This window comes from Mustela putorius, unplaced genomic scaffold (assembly GCF_011764305.1).
Source record: "Mustela putorius furo isolate JIRA1106 unplaced genomic scaffold, ASM1176430v1.1 tig00000224_pilon_pilon_pilon, whole genome shotgun sequence".
NCBI classification, from domain to species: Eukaryota; Metazoa; Chordata; class Mammalia; order Carnivora; family Mustelidae; genus Mustela; species Mustela putorius.
This window is the reverse complement of record NW_025421321.1, coordinates 9,309,117-9,325,785: the sequence shown is the minus strand read 5'-3', so window position 1 is coordinate 9,325,785 and position 16,669 is coordinate 9,309,117. Positions and strand designations below refer to the sequence as shown.

At 38.8% G+C, this 16,669-nt stretch overlaps 1 pseudogene; it reads left to right on the top strand.

The window, feature by feature from the left end:
- Positions 1–2,931: 2,931 nt before the first annotated feature.
- LOC101694113 lies at positions 2,932–3,306 on the top strand (annotated as a pseudogene).
- The last annotated feature ends 13,363 nt before the right edge of the window (positions 3,307–16,669 follow it).

The window sequence follows — 16,669 nt, the reverse complement described above, 5'->3', positions numbered from 1 at the left end:
ATTAGGTGATACAAAGAAATAAAAGGTATTCAAATTAGAGAAGAAGAAGTAAAATTATCTTTGTTCTAAAATGACATGATCTTATATGTAGAGAATTCTAAAGATTCAGAAAACGTTTAGAGCTAAGAAACAAATTCAGCAAAATTGCAGGATACACCATCAACATTAAAAAACAGTTTTATTTCTTTATGCTGGTAATAAATAATTATAACAGAAATTTTTAAAAACAGTTCCACTTACAATAGCACTAAAAGGAATAAGACACTTAGCAATTAGTTTAACCAAGGAGATAAAAGATTTGTACATTGAAAACTATGAAGCAGGGCTGAAAGAAATTAAAAGAGACCTAAATAAAAAGAAAGACATTTCTTGTCCATGAATGAGAAGACAATACTATAAGGATGCCACTACCCAAAGAGCAATGAAATCTCTATCATAACCCCAATGGTATTTTTTTTTTTTTGCAGAAATGGAAAAGCTGATTCTAAATTCATATGGAATTTCAAGAGTTCTGAGTAGCCAAAACAACCTTGAAAGAGAACAAAGTTGGGAAACTCACATTTTCTAATGTCAAATGTACTACAAAGCTATGATAATCACAACAGTGTGGCTGGCATAAGGACAGACATAGACAAATAGAATAGAATTGAAAATATAGAAATAAAACCTCTTATTTTGGTCAAGGACATTCAACAAGGATTATTCAGTGGGAGAAAAATGTAGTTTTTCCAACAAATGGTGCCAGGAAGACTGAATATCCACATGCAAAAGAATCAGTTGGAACCATCCTTTAGACCATATACAAAAATTAATTCAAAATGGGTCAAAGACTTAAATTTAAGAGCTAAAACCACTAAACTTCTAACAGTAAACTAAGAATAACTCTTCCTTGGATTTGGCAATGGTCTCTTAAGAATGACACCAAAGGCACAGGCAGGGGAGTTTGGCTGGCTCAGTCAGTAGAACATGTGACTCTTTTTTTTTTTTTTTTTAATTTTCAGCAGAACAGTATTCATTGTTTTTGCACCACACCCAGTGCTCCATGCAATCTGTGCCCTCTCTAATACCCACCACCTGGTAGAACATGTGACTCTTGATCTCAGCATCACCAGTTCAAGCCCCGCCTTGGGTGTGGAGCCTACATAAAAACAAAACAAAACAAAAAAACAAAAGCATAGCTACAAAAGAAAAAAATAGATAAATTGGACATCATAAAAATTCAAAATGTTTGTGCATTTAAAGTTTATTATTGGGACGCCTGGGTGGCTCAGTGGGTTAAGCTGCTGCCTTCGGCTCAGGTCATGATCCCAGGGTCCTGGGATGAGTCCCGCATCCGGCTCCTTGCTCAGCAGGGATCCTGCTTCTCCCTCCGCCTCTGCCTGCCTCTCTGCCTGCTTGTGTGCTGTCTCTCCCTCTCTTCCTCTCTGACAAATAAATAAATAAATAAAATCTTTTTTTAAAAGTTTATTATTAATAATTAATAATAAACAATTAATAATGAAAGACACGCAATGAAATGGTAATAAATATTTGCAAAGTATGTATGTGATAGGGGTTAATGTCCAGAATATGTAAATAATTCCTACAACTCAAAAACAAAAAAAAAATCAACCCATTTTTTAATATGGGCAAAAAAGGGGCATCTGGGTGGCTCAGTCTGTTACGCATCCAACTCTTGATTTTGGCTAAGGTCATGATTTCAGGGTTGTCAGATGGAGCCCTGAATCAGGCTCTGTGCCCAGCATGGAGTCTGCTTTTTGCTCTCCCTCTGCTCCCACCCCCCTTCTCCTGCTTCTATTCTCTCTCTCTCTCTCTCTCTCTCAAATAAGTAAATAAGATCTTTAAAAGAATAATCAAATGGGCAAAAATGATACACAAATGACCAATGAACACATGAAAAGATGTTCAACATCATTATTCATTAGGGAAATGCAAGTCAAACTCACAATTAGATTCCATTTCACACCTACCAGAATGGCTATAATAAAAAACAAACAAAAGCAGAAAATAACAAGTGTTGGCAAAGATGTGGAAGGATAGTAACCCTTGTACATTATTGGTGGGAATATAAAATGTTACAGCAGCTCTGGAAGACAGTTTGCTGATTCCTTAAAAAGTTAAATGTAGAATTACCATATGACCTATCATATAATTCCACTCCTACATATACTCAAAGAATTGAAAAAAGGAACTCAGGTACTTGTTCATTAATGTTCACAGAAGCATTATTGATATTAGCCAAAAAGTAGAAAAAACTCAACTTTCAACAAATGAATAGATGTTTTATATTAGGGTTCTCTAGAGAAACAATAGATGATAGATGCAAACAAATAGATGGATATAGAGGTACACAGATATAAAGGGATTTGTTATAAGGTATTGGTTCACATGATTAAAGAGGCTGAGAAGTCCCATGGTCTACTATCTGCAAAGCTAAAGACCCAGGAAATCTGGTGGTATAGTCCAAAGACCTAAGAGCCGGAGAGCCAATGGTATAGACTCCAGTCAAAGTCTGAAAGTCTGAGAACCAGGAGTGCTAGGGGAAGGAAATCAATATCCTAGACTAATCAGTCAAGCAGAGAGAAAACTTACCTTTCCATGGGCCTTTTGTTCTACTTTGGCTCTCAACAAATTGGATGATGCCCACCTACACTGGAGAGGGCCATCTTCTTTACTCAGTCCATCAGTTCAAATGTTAATCTCCTTAAGAAACACCCTCACAGACACACCCAGATACAATCCATGATGCAGTCAAATTGACACATATAACTAACCATTACAATCAATAAATAAAATATGATATATATGTGGAATGGATGTTATTCAGCCACAAAAAGAAATGAAGTTCTATTCTTTTCCTGCTGCTGTGGAGTCATGTGGAGGTGAGAGACTATGTGCACCAAGATTCAGCTCCACCTATAACCCACTGCCATGGCCAAGGAAAGCATTATTACAGGAGGTGTAATGGATATTTAATACCGCTTTACAAGAGATGCTGAAGAACATTCTCATCCACGATGGCCTAGCACATGGAATTTGAAAAGCTGCCTAAGTCTTAGACAAGCACCAAGCCCATCTTTGTGTGCTTGCTTCCAGCTGTGATGAACCTATGTATGTCAAGTTGGTGGAGGCCCTTTGTGCTGAATTAGGTTGATGACAACAAGAAACTAGGGGAATGTGTAGACCTCTGACAGAGACAGGAAAACCCAAAAAGTGATTGGTTGCAGTTGTGTGGTGGTTAAGGTCTATGACTAAGAGTCTCAGGCCAAGGATGTCATCAAGGAATACCTTCAGTACAAGAAATGAACAAATAAAAAAACTTGGTTTTTTCCTCAAAAGAAAAGTTGTATAATGTAAATGAAACTTGAAAATATTAAGCTAAGTGAAATAAGTCAGAAACAAAAGGACAAATACTGTATGATTCTACTTATATGAAATACTTAGATTAGACAAACTCATAGAAAATAGATCAGAGGTTGTATATGTTGGGCAGAGGTAGAATGGGGAGTTATTGCTTAATGGGTACAGAGTTTCTATTTGGGAAGATGAAAAGAAAGTGGAACCAGATAGCGGTGATGGTGTATATGAAATTAATGCTACTGAATTAGTACAGTTAAAAAATACAAAAATGTACAAAAAACATGGAAAATTTTGTTATATTGCATTCCAATAAAAATTGGTTTAACATAGTTGATTATATTCATAGTAAAGAAAAACCATATGATTGCTTCAATAGGTGTAGAAATATCATTTGATAAAATTCAAAACCTATTCATTAAAAAATACTTTAAGAAACCTAGAAATAGAAGAGAACTTCCTTAATCTGAAAAAGGGTATTGTGCCAGTCATCAATTTATTGTCTCTAAACTCCAAAATCACCCTTCAGTACCTGCTCTGTGATGGACTGAATTCTTGAAGCACTTTTCCTTCATTGTAAGTACATGGAACTTTGCCAAAAGAGGGTGCTGGAGTGACACTGCAAGAGAAAGATGGTTTCTCTGGCCTGACTCCAAAGTACAGTGTTTTGCTTTTTCTTGCTTCCGCTGCAAACAGGTGAGAGGTGTAAGTGTGTGGGCACATTTGAAGGTGCTCTGCTCCAGTTGTGTACCCAGAGCATGTAGTCCTCAGCAATCTTGCAGCCTCAGCCCAGGTCCAGTAATGGCCTTCCCATGGTCTTCCAAGATTCTGGCCTCATAAACATAGTGGAAACCTAACTCTTTTACACCAGCCTTGAAAGGCCTGAGTCCTAAAAGGTTGATACTGTTTGTCTCTCAGCTACTGCCCTGTGCTAGCCTGAGCAACCCAGAAAACTTCTCCACCAATCACAGTGTTGCACTCACATGATTTACAATGAGGGATGCACTGCAACCTTGGGAAGGGAGCTCCCTTTCCAAGTTTGTTCTTACTTGGATACTCTCCTTCAGCTCTTGGTGTCCTTTAACATTATCTCTACATCTTCATAGTTACCCTCCTATCATGGTTTCATAATTCATTGTCTTGAACTTTCCGTTTAAATTACTGTGTTGTTTTCTCATTGGGACTGACTGGTTGAAGACTGATACAAGTACTTACAAAATATCTATGGCTAACGGTTAATGCTGAAGGTTTTCCCTTTGAAATTAAGAATAAGACAAGAAAACATGCTATCACCATTTCTATGCCACACTGTACTAGCCATTGTAATATGACAAGAAAAAAAAGGCATATGGATTGGAAAAGAAGAAAGGAAATTTTCATTATTCACAGATTATAATGATAATATACATTTACAAATGATATTCAATTATTTAAATATATGTAATTAGCAAGATAACTGGCTGGAAAGTCAACATACAAAAAAATCTATGATATTTATATCATTTACAAATGATATAATTGTATGTATAATTATTAATATAATTGTATTTCTAATGTAATTATAAACATAATAATATAATTATATAAGAAAAGAAACTTTGAAAAATACTATTAACAAAAATATAAAAATATTAAATACTTAGCAATAAATGTAACAAAAGATGTGCAAAAACTGTAAGACATTATTGTGAAAAATTGAAGACATCTTAAAAAATGGATATACAAGTTCATGAAATCACAGACTCAATATTGTGAAGATGACAATTCTTCCCCAAAACTGATATATAGATTCAAGACAATTATAACTGAAATTCTTATAAGTTTTTTGTTATTGTTGTTTATATAGGAAACTGACTACCTTATTTTAAACATTTATATGGAAATGAATAATTGATAAAGAGCCAAGACACTTTTGAAGAGAAAAGCAAGGAAGGAAGGTTTGCTCTATCAAATATCAAGAGTTATTATAAAGGTAAAATAACTGAAGTAGTATGACATTGGCATAAACATAGAAATAAATGTTTCTATATAAATGTTTCTATATAAATGAACTGAATAGAGTCCCACAACAGACTGATGCGCACACAAACATGACAAATTTGTCACAGCAGAGAGTGGGTAAACGATAGTATTTTAAATAAATTGTGTTGGGGAAAACTAGATATCCATGTGATTTAAAAAAAAAAGAGGGAGGAGTCAAGATGGTGGAGAAGTAGCAGGCTGAGACTAAGTCAGCTAGCAGGAGATCAGCTAGATAGCTTATCTAAAGATTGCAAACACCTGCAAATCCATCGGCAGATCGAAGAGAAGAAGAACAGCAATTCTAGAAACAGAAAAACAACCACTTTCTGAAAGGTAGGACTGGCGGAGAAGAGAATCCAAAGCAACAGGAAGATAGACCCTGGGGGGAGGGGCTGGCTCCCGGCAAGCGGTGGAGCAACAGAGCACAAAATCAGGACATTTAAAAGTCTATTCCACTGAGGGACATCACTCCAGAGGCTAAACCAGGGCAAAGCCCACGCGGGGTCAGCGTGGCCTCAGGTCCCGCAGGGTCACAGAAGGATCGGGGGTGTCTGAGTGTCGCAGAGCTTGTGGGTATTGGAACAGGGAAGACGGCTACAGAGACAGAGCCGATAGTGAGCTCCCTGCTCTAGATTACCTTGAACCGGTTGCAGGCTCGGTGAGCTCAGAGCGCGGCAGAAGGTAAGGCAGACGGGAGTTACTGGGTGCTGTTCTCTGAGGGCGCACTGAGGAGTGGGGCCCTGGGCTCTCGGCTCCTCCGGAACTCTATGGAAAGAGTATTCCCATTCTCCGGAACTCTATGGAAAGTGCTCAGGGAACAAAAGCTCCTGAAAGCAAACCCGAGCGGATTACTCAGCCTGGCCCCTGGTAAGGACGGTGCAATTCTGCCTGGGGCAAAGACACCTGAGAATCACTACAACAGGCCCCTCCCCCAGAAGATCAAAAGAAATCCATCCAGGACCAAGTTCACCTACTAAGGAGTGCAGTTTCAATACCAAGGAGAGCAGCAGAATTCCAGAGGAGGAGAAAGCAAAGCACAGAACTCAGGGCTTTCTCCCTGTGATTCTTAGTCTTGCAGTTAATTTAATTTTTTTTTCTTTTTCATTTCTTTTTCTCTTCTTCTGCTAAAATTTTTTTAACTTTTACCTTTTTCTTTTTTAATGTTTTTTAACTAGTTTAATATATATATATTTCTTTTTTATACTTTTCTTTATTTGTTTTCTTTTTTTAATTCTTTTCTTTTTTTTTTTTTCTTTCTTTCTTTCTGAACCTCTTTTTATCCCCTTTCTCCCCCTCACGATTTGGGATCTCTTCTGATTTGGTTAAAGCATATTTTCCTGGGGCTGTTGCCACCCTTTTAGTATTTTACTTGCTCCTTCATATACTCTTATCTGGACAAAATGACAAGGCGGAAACATTCACCACAAAAAAATAGAACAAGAGGCAGTACCGAAGGCTAGGGACCTAATCATTACAGACATTGGTAATATGTCAGATCTAGAGTTCAGAATGACAATTCTCAAGGTTCTAGCCGGGCTCGAAAAAGGCATGGAAGATATTAGAGAAACCCTCTCGGGAGATATAAAAGCCCTTTCTGGAGAAATAAAAGAACTAAAAATCTAACCAAGTTGAAATCAAAAAAGCTATTAATGAGGTGCAATCAAAAATGGAGGCTCTCACTGCTAGGATAAATGAGGCAGAATAAAGAATTAGTGATATAGAAGACCAAATGACAGAGAATAAAGAAGCTGAGCAAAAGAGGGACAAACAGCTACTGGACCATGAGGGGAGAATTCGAGAGATAAGTGACACCATAAGACGAAACAACATTAGAATAATTGGGATTCCAGAAGAAGAAGAAAGAGAGAGGGGAGCAGAAGGTATACTGGAGAGAATTATTGGGGAGAATTTCCCCAATATGGCAAAGGGAACGAGCATCAGAATTCAGGAGGTTCAAGAATGCCCCTCAAAATCAATAAGAATAGGCCCACACCCCATCACCTAATAGTAAAATTTACAAGTCTTAGTGACAAAGAGAAAATCTTGAAAGCAGCCCGGGAAAAGAAGTCTGTAACATACAATGGTAAAAATATTAGATTGGCAGCAGGCTTATCCACAGAGACCTGGCAGGCCAGAAAGAGTTGGCATGATATATTCAGAGCACTAAACGAGAAAAACATGCAGCCAAGAATACTATATCCAGCTAGGCTATCATTGAAAATAGAAGGAGAGATTAAAAGCTTCGAGGACAAACAAAAACTGAAAGAATTTGCAAACACCAAACCAGCTTTACAGGAAATATTGAAAGGGTCCTCTAAGCAAAGAGAGAGCCTACAAGTGGTAGATCAGAAAGGAACAGAGACAATATACAGTAACAGTCACCTTACAAGCAATACAATGGCACTAAATTCATATCTCTCAATAGTTACCCTGAATGTTAATGGGCTAAATGCCCCAATCAAAAGACACAGGGTATCAGAATGGATAAAAAAACAAAACCCATCTATATGTTGCCTACAAGAAACTCATTTTAAGCCCAAAGACACCTCCAGATTTAAAGTGAGGGGGTGGAAAAGAATTTACCATGCTAATGGACATCAGAAGAAAGCAGGAGTGGCAATCCTCATATCAGATCAATTAGATTTTCAGCCAAAGACTATAATAAGAGATGAGGAAGGACACTATATCATACTCAAAGGGTCTGTCCAACAAGAAGATCTAACAATTTTAAATATCTATGCCCCCAACGTGGGAGCAGCCAACTATATAAACCAATTAATAACAAAATCAAAGAAACACATCAACAATAATACAATAATAGTAGGGGACTTTAACACTCCCTTCACTGAAATGGACAGATCATCCAAGCAAAAGATCAACAAGGAAATAAAGGCCTTAAAGGACACACTGGACCAGATGAACATCACAGATATATTCAGAACATTTCATCCCAAAGCAACAGAATACACATTCTTCTCTAGTGCACATGGAACATTCTCCAGAATAGATCACATCCTCGGTCCTAAATCAGGACTCAACTAGTATCAAAAGATTGGGATCATTCCCTGCATATTTTCAGACCACAATGCTCTGAAGTTAGAATTCAACCACAAGAGGAAGTTTGGAAAGAACCCAAATACATGGAGACTAAACAGCATCCTTCTAAAGAATGAATGGGTCAACCAGGAAATTAAAGAAGAATTGAAAAAAATCATGGAAACAAATGATAATGAAAAAACAACTGTTCAAAATCTGTGGGACAGGAGCGCCTGGGTGGCTCAGTGGGTTAATCCTCTGTCCTCGGCTTGGGTCATGATCTCAGGGTCCTGGGAGCCCCACATCGGGCTCTCTGCTCAGCAGGGGGCCTGCTTCCCCTTCTCTGCCTGCCTCTCTGCCTGTGTCTCTGCCTACTTGTGATCTCTGTCTGTCAAATAAATAAATAAAATCTTTAAAAAAAAAATCTGTGGGACAAAACAAAGGCAGTCCTGAGAGAAAAATATATAGCAGTACAAGCCTTTCTCAAGAAACAAGAAAGGTCTCAGGTACACAACCTAACCCTCCACCTAAAGGAGCTGGAGAAAGAACAAGAAAGAAACCCTAAACCCAGCAGGAGAAGAGAAATCATAAATATCAGAGCAGAAATCAATGAAATAGAAACCAAAAAAACAATAGAACAAATCAATGAAACTAGGAGCTGGTTCTTTGAAAGAATTAATAAGATTGATAAACCCCTGGCCAGACTTATCAAAAAGAAAAGAGAAAGGACCCAAATAAATAAAATCATGAATGAAAGAGGAGAGATCACAACTAAAACCAAAGAAATACAAACAATTATAAGAACATACTATGAGCAACTCTACGCCAACAAATTTGACAATCTGGAAGAAATGGATGCATCCCTAGAAACATATAGACTACCACAACTGAACCAGGAAGAAATAGAAAGCCTGAACAGACCCATAGCCAGTAAGGAGATTGAAACAGTCATTAAAAATCTCCAAACAAACAAAAGCCCAGGGCCAAACGGCTTCCCGGGGGAATTCTACCAAACATTTAAAGAAGATGTGGTATATATACACAATAGAATGCTATGCAGCCATCAAAAGAAATGAAATCTTGCCATTTGCGACAACATGGATGGAACTAGAGCGTATCATGCTTAGCAAAATAAGTCAAGCGGAGAAAGACAACTATCATATGATCTCCCTGATATGAGGAAGTGGTGATGCAACATGGGGGCTTAAGTGGGTAGGAGAAGAATCAATGAAACAAGATGGGACTGGGAGGGAGACAAACCATAAGTGACTCTTAATCTCATGAAACAAACTGAGGGTTGCTGGGGGGAGGGGGATTAGGAGAAGGGGGGTGGGGTTATGGACATTGGGGAGGGTATGTGCTTTGGAGAGTGCTGTGAAGTGTGTAAACCTGGCTATTCACAGACCTGTACCCCTGGGGATAAAAATATATTATATGTTTATAAAAAATTAAAAATTAAAAAAAAAAGAATCTTGGTCCCTATGTCACTGCACAAAAAAAACAACTGCACATAAATTACAGACTCAGATGTGAAAGCCCAAAATAACAAAAAATCACACTGAATAATAATAAAAAACATATAAAAACTGGAAAATAGGGTGCCTGGGTGGCTCAGTGGGTTAAGCCTCTGCCTTCAGCTCAGGTCATGGTCTCAGGGTTCTGGGATCAAGCCCCACATTGGGCTCTCTGCTCAGCACGGAGCCTGCTTCCCCTACTCTCTCTGCCTGCCTCTCTGCCTACTTGTGATCTCTCTCTCCCTGTCAAATAAATAAATAAAATCTTAAAAAAAAAAACAGGAAAATATCTTCATGACTTCAAGGTAGGGGAACATTTCTTACACAACTATAAAAAGTACTAACCAAAGAAAAAGATTAATAAATAGGGCTACATTAAATAAGAACTTCTGTATATCAAAAGATGCTGTTCAACTGGTTTGTACCCAAAATGACACCTCCAAACCCAAAAACAAAAGATAGACAACTCAATGGACAAATGAGAAAAGAAACAAGGATAAGCACTTAGCAAAAGAGAATATCCACGGTCCCAAAACATAGGAAATGGGACTCTACTCCATTAATAATTAGAGAAATGAAAATTAAAACTACAATGAGATACCATCACACTGACAACACCAAAGGTAAGTGCGGATATGGAACACTGGAAATCTCCTTCACTGCTGGGGACCGGGGATGTGTGTAAATTCCAGAAACAAAACTGAGAGCTAGTCAGTCCTGTCTCTCATATTCCATGATTCAGAATTCACTTCTAGGTGGAATTCCTAACAAAAACACTTGCACATGGGCACCAAAAGACGTGAACAGGAATGTCCACAGCAGTACTGCTCAGAGTAACTCCAAAATGGACAACCCAAGTATATGACAATTGCACAAGGGATAAAGAAATTATGTAGGCAGGGTGAGGCATAATGTGTAAAGGGAATCATTAGGCACAAACTTCCAGTTATAAAATAAGTAAGTTGGGGCACCTCTGTGGCTCCATTGGCTAAGCATCTAACTCTTGATTTTGGCTTACGTCATGATCTCAGGGTCATGAGATCGAGCCCTGCATCAGGCTCTATGCTCAGCAGGGACTCTGTTTGGGATTCTCTCTCCCTCTCTCCCTCTGTCCCTCCCACCGCTCCGCCTCCCCACATGCTCTCTCTCTTTCTCTAAAATAAAGAACTGTATCTTTAAAATTATATAAATAAAATAAAAAATAAAATAAGTCATGGGAATGTAATGTACAGCATGCTAACTATAATAATACTGTGTTGTGTATTTGAAAGTTGCCAAGAGAGCAAACCTTAAAAGTCCTCAACAGAAGAAAAAAAAAGAAAAAATTTTTTGTAGCTGTGTATGGTGATGAATGTTAACTAGATTTTTGATAATCCTTTCACAATATATTCAAATGTTAAATCATTATGTTGAACACCTGAAACTAATACAATGTTACATGTCAATTAGTCAAGTATATATTAATAAAATTATTGTATATTTATATAATGAAATACAACATAAAAATGAATGCACTATAGCTTCATGCAATGACATGAATTTCATAAACATAATAATAAGTCAAAGCAGCCAAACACACAATGTATATACTCTATAATTCCATCTATAGGAAGTTCAGAAAATGAGCAAAACTAAATTATAGTGTTTAATAGTACATGTTTAAGTGGTAAAAGTATAAACAAAGGCTAGGAAATTATTACTATGATCTTTAAGATAGCACTTACTCTAGAAAAAGACAAAGTACTAGTGATAAGGACAGAGCGTGATGAGGATTTCATGGGTGTTGAAACATTCTAGTTTTTGACCACTTGGCGATCACTTGGAAGTTAACTCTGAGAATTCGTTGAGCTGTATATTTTCTTGTAAATGTCTGTAATTCATGTTTTAAAGGGCTAAAAGGGGAGCACCTGGGTGGCTTAGTTGGTTGAGCGTCCAACACTTGGTTTCAGTTTAGGTCCTGATCTCAGGGTCCTGGGATGGAGCCCTGCATCTGGCTTTGTGCTCAGCAGGGAGTCTGCTTCAGGATTCTCTCTCCCTCTGCCTCTCCCCACTGACTCTTGCATGTTTTCTCCCTGTCTCAAATAAGTAAATAAACCTTTAAAGTAAAAAAAATTTAAGGGGTAAAAAACAGATGACTGCCTGGCAGCACTGAGGGTGCAGTAGACAAACTACATTTTACTAAGTCTTCAATCTAATGACCTGTCTTGCAGTGTGTAGGAGCCTGGGAGTGCGAGATGTGGAGAAGGAGGATGGCAATGACCCAGGATGGGGACTGGTTTGTCAGGACTGTGGAAGCCTGGCAAGGAGGAGTAGGGAGAAGACATTCAGGCAGACATAAATTCAATTAGTCAAATGCCCTAGGAGATTAGAAGGTGAAAAGACCAAAGATCACAGTGAGGGAGAAGAGGAAGTTCACAGATAGTGAACTTACACACAGTGGAAGTCTGGAAGAAGCAAAGGTAGACACAGAAGCAGAGCTTCAGTGAACACTGCAGTAAAATGTAGTGTAATGATACCACATACACAGAAACAAGGCTCTTTTAGCCTGCTATGCATGCATTCATTCATTCATTCATTCAAGTCTTTATTGAGTCTCAGGAATTATTCTAGGTACATAGAGAATATAATACAAGGCAGTTCTCTTTAGTTTTAACTAAGATAAGACACACCTTCACGAACATTGATGTTATAGTTCAAGATTTCACTGCTGGAGGGATAAAGCCCCAACTCACCCCCACACAAAGCATACAAGCTCCACCCCAGTTTGGCCCCTTGCCAGTGGCATCTGCCCATAGGAGTCTGCTGTACCCCAGAGAAATCATTTTCACTCATCCTGTGACCATATGTAGGCACAGTTCGATGCACTTTATTCATTCTCATAACTTTAAAAGGCCGGTACCATTATTATGCACACTGTCCAGGTGAGGTTACAAGCCCAGAGAGGTGAAGTAACTTCTTCGTGTTCACGAAAGCTTATAAGTACTGGGGCCAGGATTCCAGGTCTGGCTCCAAGGCTCTCCACAAGTACAACTGGGTCACAGTCATCTTTCTTGCTGTACTTGCTCTCCACAAGTACAACTGGGTCACAGTCATCTTTCTCCAGCCCCAGACATGTTCAAACCCTTTCATGTCTCTGCAGCTTTGGATTTTCTCCCTGTTGCCTTACCCACAAATGCAGCAAGAAGGCTGCCACCTCTGTGCCACCTTCCACAGCCACTTCCTCGGGTCATTCTCTACCTTCTTCCTCTATGGCCTCATCTTTCATGGGTCTCTCCTAACTCCTAACATGTCCCTCCATGTCCTCAAGGACAGGAACCTTGATTTTTTGTCAATAGGTCTTCTCCAGGATCTGTCACACATGAGATCATAGGTGATGCTGAACTGGATCCAAAGAAAAATGTAAATCCTAAATAAGTGGAGTCCATACTGAGAGTCATCATTGTTAGAAGAAAGAGAGGGTCCTGTAGTCTGAGGTAGCCTGGGGAATTCTTCTGAAGGGAGCAGCCCCTGGCTAGACCGAAAGGGATGAGCAAAACCTGTACCACTGAGGGTGATCAAGAGGGTGTACACAGGCCAAAGGACTCCAGTGCACAGGGTGTGTTCAGATGTTGGTCTTTAAATCAAACTTGCTAGAGCAAGGCTGCAGGCAAAAATCAGGGATCAAGAGGCAAGAATATCAAACTGCCAATACAAACACCAGGATCTTAAGTTCTTCCTAAGTAAATCCAGAAAAACCAGAACACTTCTGAGTACAAGAGACCTGGAGGGGGAAAAAAATATTAATCAGATTTAGATTTTTTTTATACTTTCTATTGGATAATATGAATATGCTACATAATTAACTGCAAGGTTGGAACTGCTCTGAATCTGGCACTGTTTTAAACACATCAGTATCAGCATATAGAGATTTCACTGCATTTTCTTGGCAACCAGGCCATCTGAGTTGTGCCAATAGCAAGCTTCTCCCCAGGTTTCTCATAGTTTTGGTACAAACAGTCCTGCCATATGCAGGCTCCTGCCAAGAAAGGACGGCACTGCCCATACAAAAGGAGTATTTCTTGAGAGGGACAAAGGGTGGATTTCTATGTCACCTTTTTTTTGGGCGGCGGGGGGGGTGGTTCTGGGAAGTATATGCCACCGGGTTTGGGTTACTGATGGAATGTCTTCACAAACCAGACTGAATGGACTAGAAGGGTTGAGTTTTCTACTCCACAGGTTGTACCTCCTGTCCTGTCTAGCCTTTGCTCTTACTATCACCTTTCTTCTAGGTGAATGAGAAGAACATAAGGAATGTATAAATACTATTAGAACATAAGGAATGTATAAATATTATGTCCACAAAAGAAAAACTCTTCATTATTCTTCATAAGACCCCAGACCCACCAAAACATCCTTGAGGTGTGTGAGAGAGGCCCACCTGACTGCCTATCCCTAAAAGAGAATCAATTATAGGTAGTAAGGTTGTCATCAGGTGAGAAAATCTTTCCTTTTACTTCTACATATTTGCCTTAGATTCTTCACAAATAAAAATAACACAACATTTCATCAACATTACTAAATCTACAAATTACCTTAATGACCTTGATCTCATTTAAACTCATTTTGCAAGTGGGCAAACATTGTTCCATGGGTTTAACTAATTGCTTACGATTGCAAAGTTACTAATAGTGCCAGGCCCACATCTAGGACATCAGGGTCCAACTCTGTTCTACTTCATAGCAAACACATTATAACATATTTTCACACATATTTTCAGAACATATAAATTTTTGCTTTATAACTTTTATAATTCCAATTTGGGGTTTTGTTATAACTTATAAATGTTTTCCTGTGATTCAGACTTACATTTTATGTAATCGTATAGGGCTTGAGTTGAGTAGCAACTAACTCATTGATATCATGTTACATTTTGCAGACTCTTAATTAAAAATTTATTTCAATTTCAATGTTTTTTGCTCATGTTTAGGAGCCAATATGTTTTTTTTCCAGGTCTGAAATATTCTCGTGGGAGGTCATGGGACCCAAGCAACAATCCAAGAATGCTTCATGGCAGAAAGAGCCCTATTCTGGCTGCTGTACCACTCAGCCCCTAGCAGAGGGATGTGATGTGAGCAAAAGCTTAGAAGCTGGAATATAGAAGGTAGGTAAAGTTGGCTGTCACAGTTTCAGCTGGCTGGAGCAGAAAGGACAGATCCAGTCCATCTCTGATCTTCTAGCTAGCTCCGTGGAACTTCTCTGGGATAATCTTCTGCCTGCACTCTGAAACAGGCTGTGTCCTTATGTTAAACCATACTATTAATCCACAGAGTTAAGCAGCATCCAGAAAAACGTCAATGATCAAAGGAAGAGTTTATCCTATATATTAGTAGAGCTCTCTCTAAAACAAATCTCACAGGATTCAGGGATACTGGTCTTGACTGACCTCATCACCAAAAACCCCAACCCCAGGGAGAGCTGGGATTGGGGAGGAACTCAAGAGAGAGCAGAGGGAGCCCCCACTTCTGTTGCCATGGGGACATGCAGAATCCTTCCACAAACCAAGCCTGGGATTAAAGCCATTCCTACTGAAACTCTTGCTGGGTGGCCTTGCTTTGGAGGCAACATTTTCCCAATAATTCTGAGTAAGTTGTTTTTGTAAAATGCATTCTCAATGCACAGGCCAGGGAAAACAATTATTTAAAGGCATACTGCCCCAAATCCTTTTAGAAAAAAAGAAAGAAATCTTCAATACTGTAAGCAGTCACTCCCTAAATTCTCCTTTTGGATGTCCATGTTTTTGTGTTCTGCAGAGTTTTATTAAATGAGAACACATTACCACAATACGTGCTAAAAACATATTGCATCAGGCCTTGGAATTTAGAAAGAAAAATGAATTGTTCTTTGTGCCATGCCACCTTCTTCAGTAACTGAAACAAATTTGAAAATGTGGAGAAACCTGGGGATTTGGGAGAAGCTCTTCACTCATCTATTCCCCTAGTTGCCATGGAGAACAACAGTTTTACAGGCATCTTTAAATAAAGTCAGCCCAGAGCCGAAACCTCACCTTTTGAGGGAGAAAGAATATTAAGGGTGTGGGAGACAATTCTCTTTGCTGTTCTAAACAGCAAGTAGTCTGAGGAAGACACAAGTGAACCTCATGTTTATTCTGAAGAGACATTCATGTGGGAGGTAGCAAGTGGTTCTGGAGCACTGCACCCCCCAGAACTTTCCAGGGTCTACCCTTTATGTTCAAAGTCTCATTTCTGATCCTCAGAGCTATGGGGTTTCTCTCTCCGTGTTCATCACGCTTCATTTACCGAATATTCTGTTTCTTTGTACCCAGTAATCCTGGAATTCCCAAGAACATGGTCTGCCCTTTCTCATTGACTATAAATAACTTCCTCTGACTCTTCTGTCCAACTTCTCCCTCTCCACCTTCAAATCTCTCCCAGAAACTCTCATCCCTTGGGAACCTCCTTTGTTCCAGTTACCTTCAGGAAGGAGACTAGCCAATAATAATAATAATAATAATAATAATATAGACATTTATTATGCACCTATGAAGCACTTAACATAGATCATCTCATTTTATCTTCTGGCAACCTTAAGATAAGTCCTATTTCTACTCCCATTTTATAGAGGAGGAAATAGTTTTAGGAAATGTAAGTGACTTGGTCACACAGTTGGTAAGTAAGAGAATAGGGGTTCAACCAGAGTGTTCAACTCCAGAGTATCCACTCATATTGTCTCTCCATTTAATT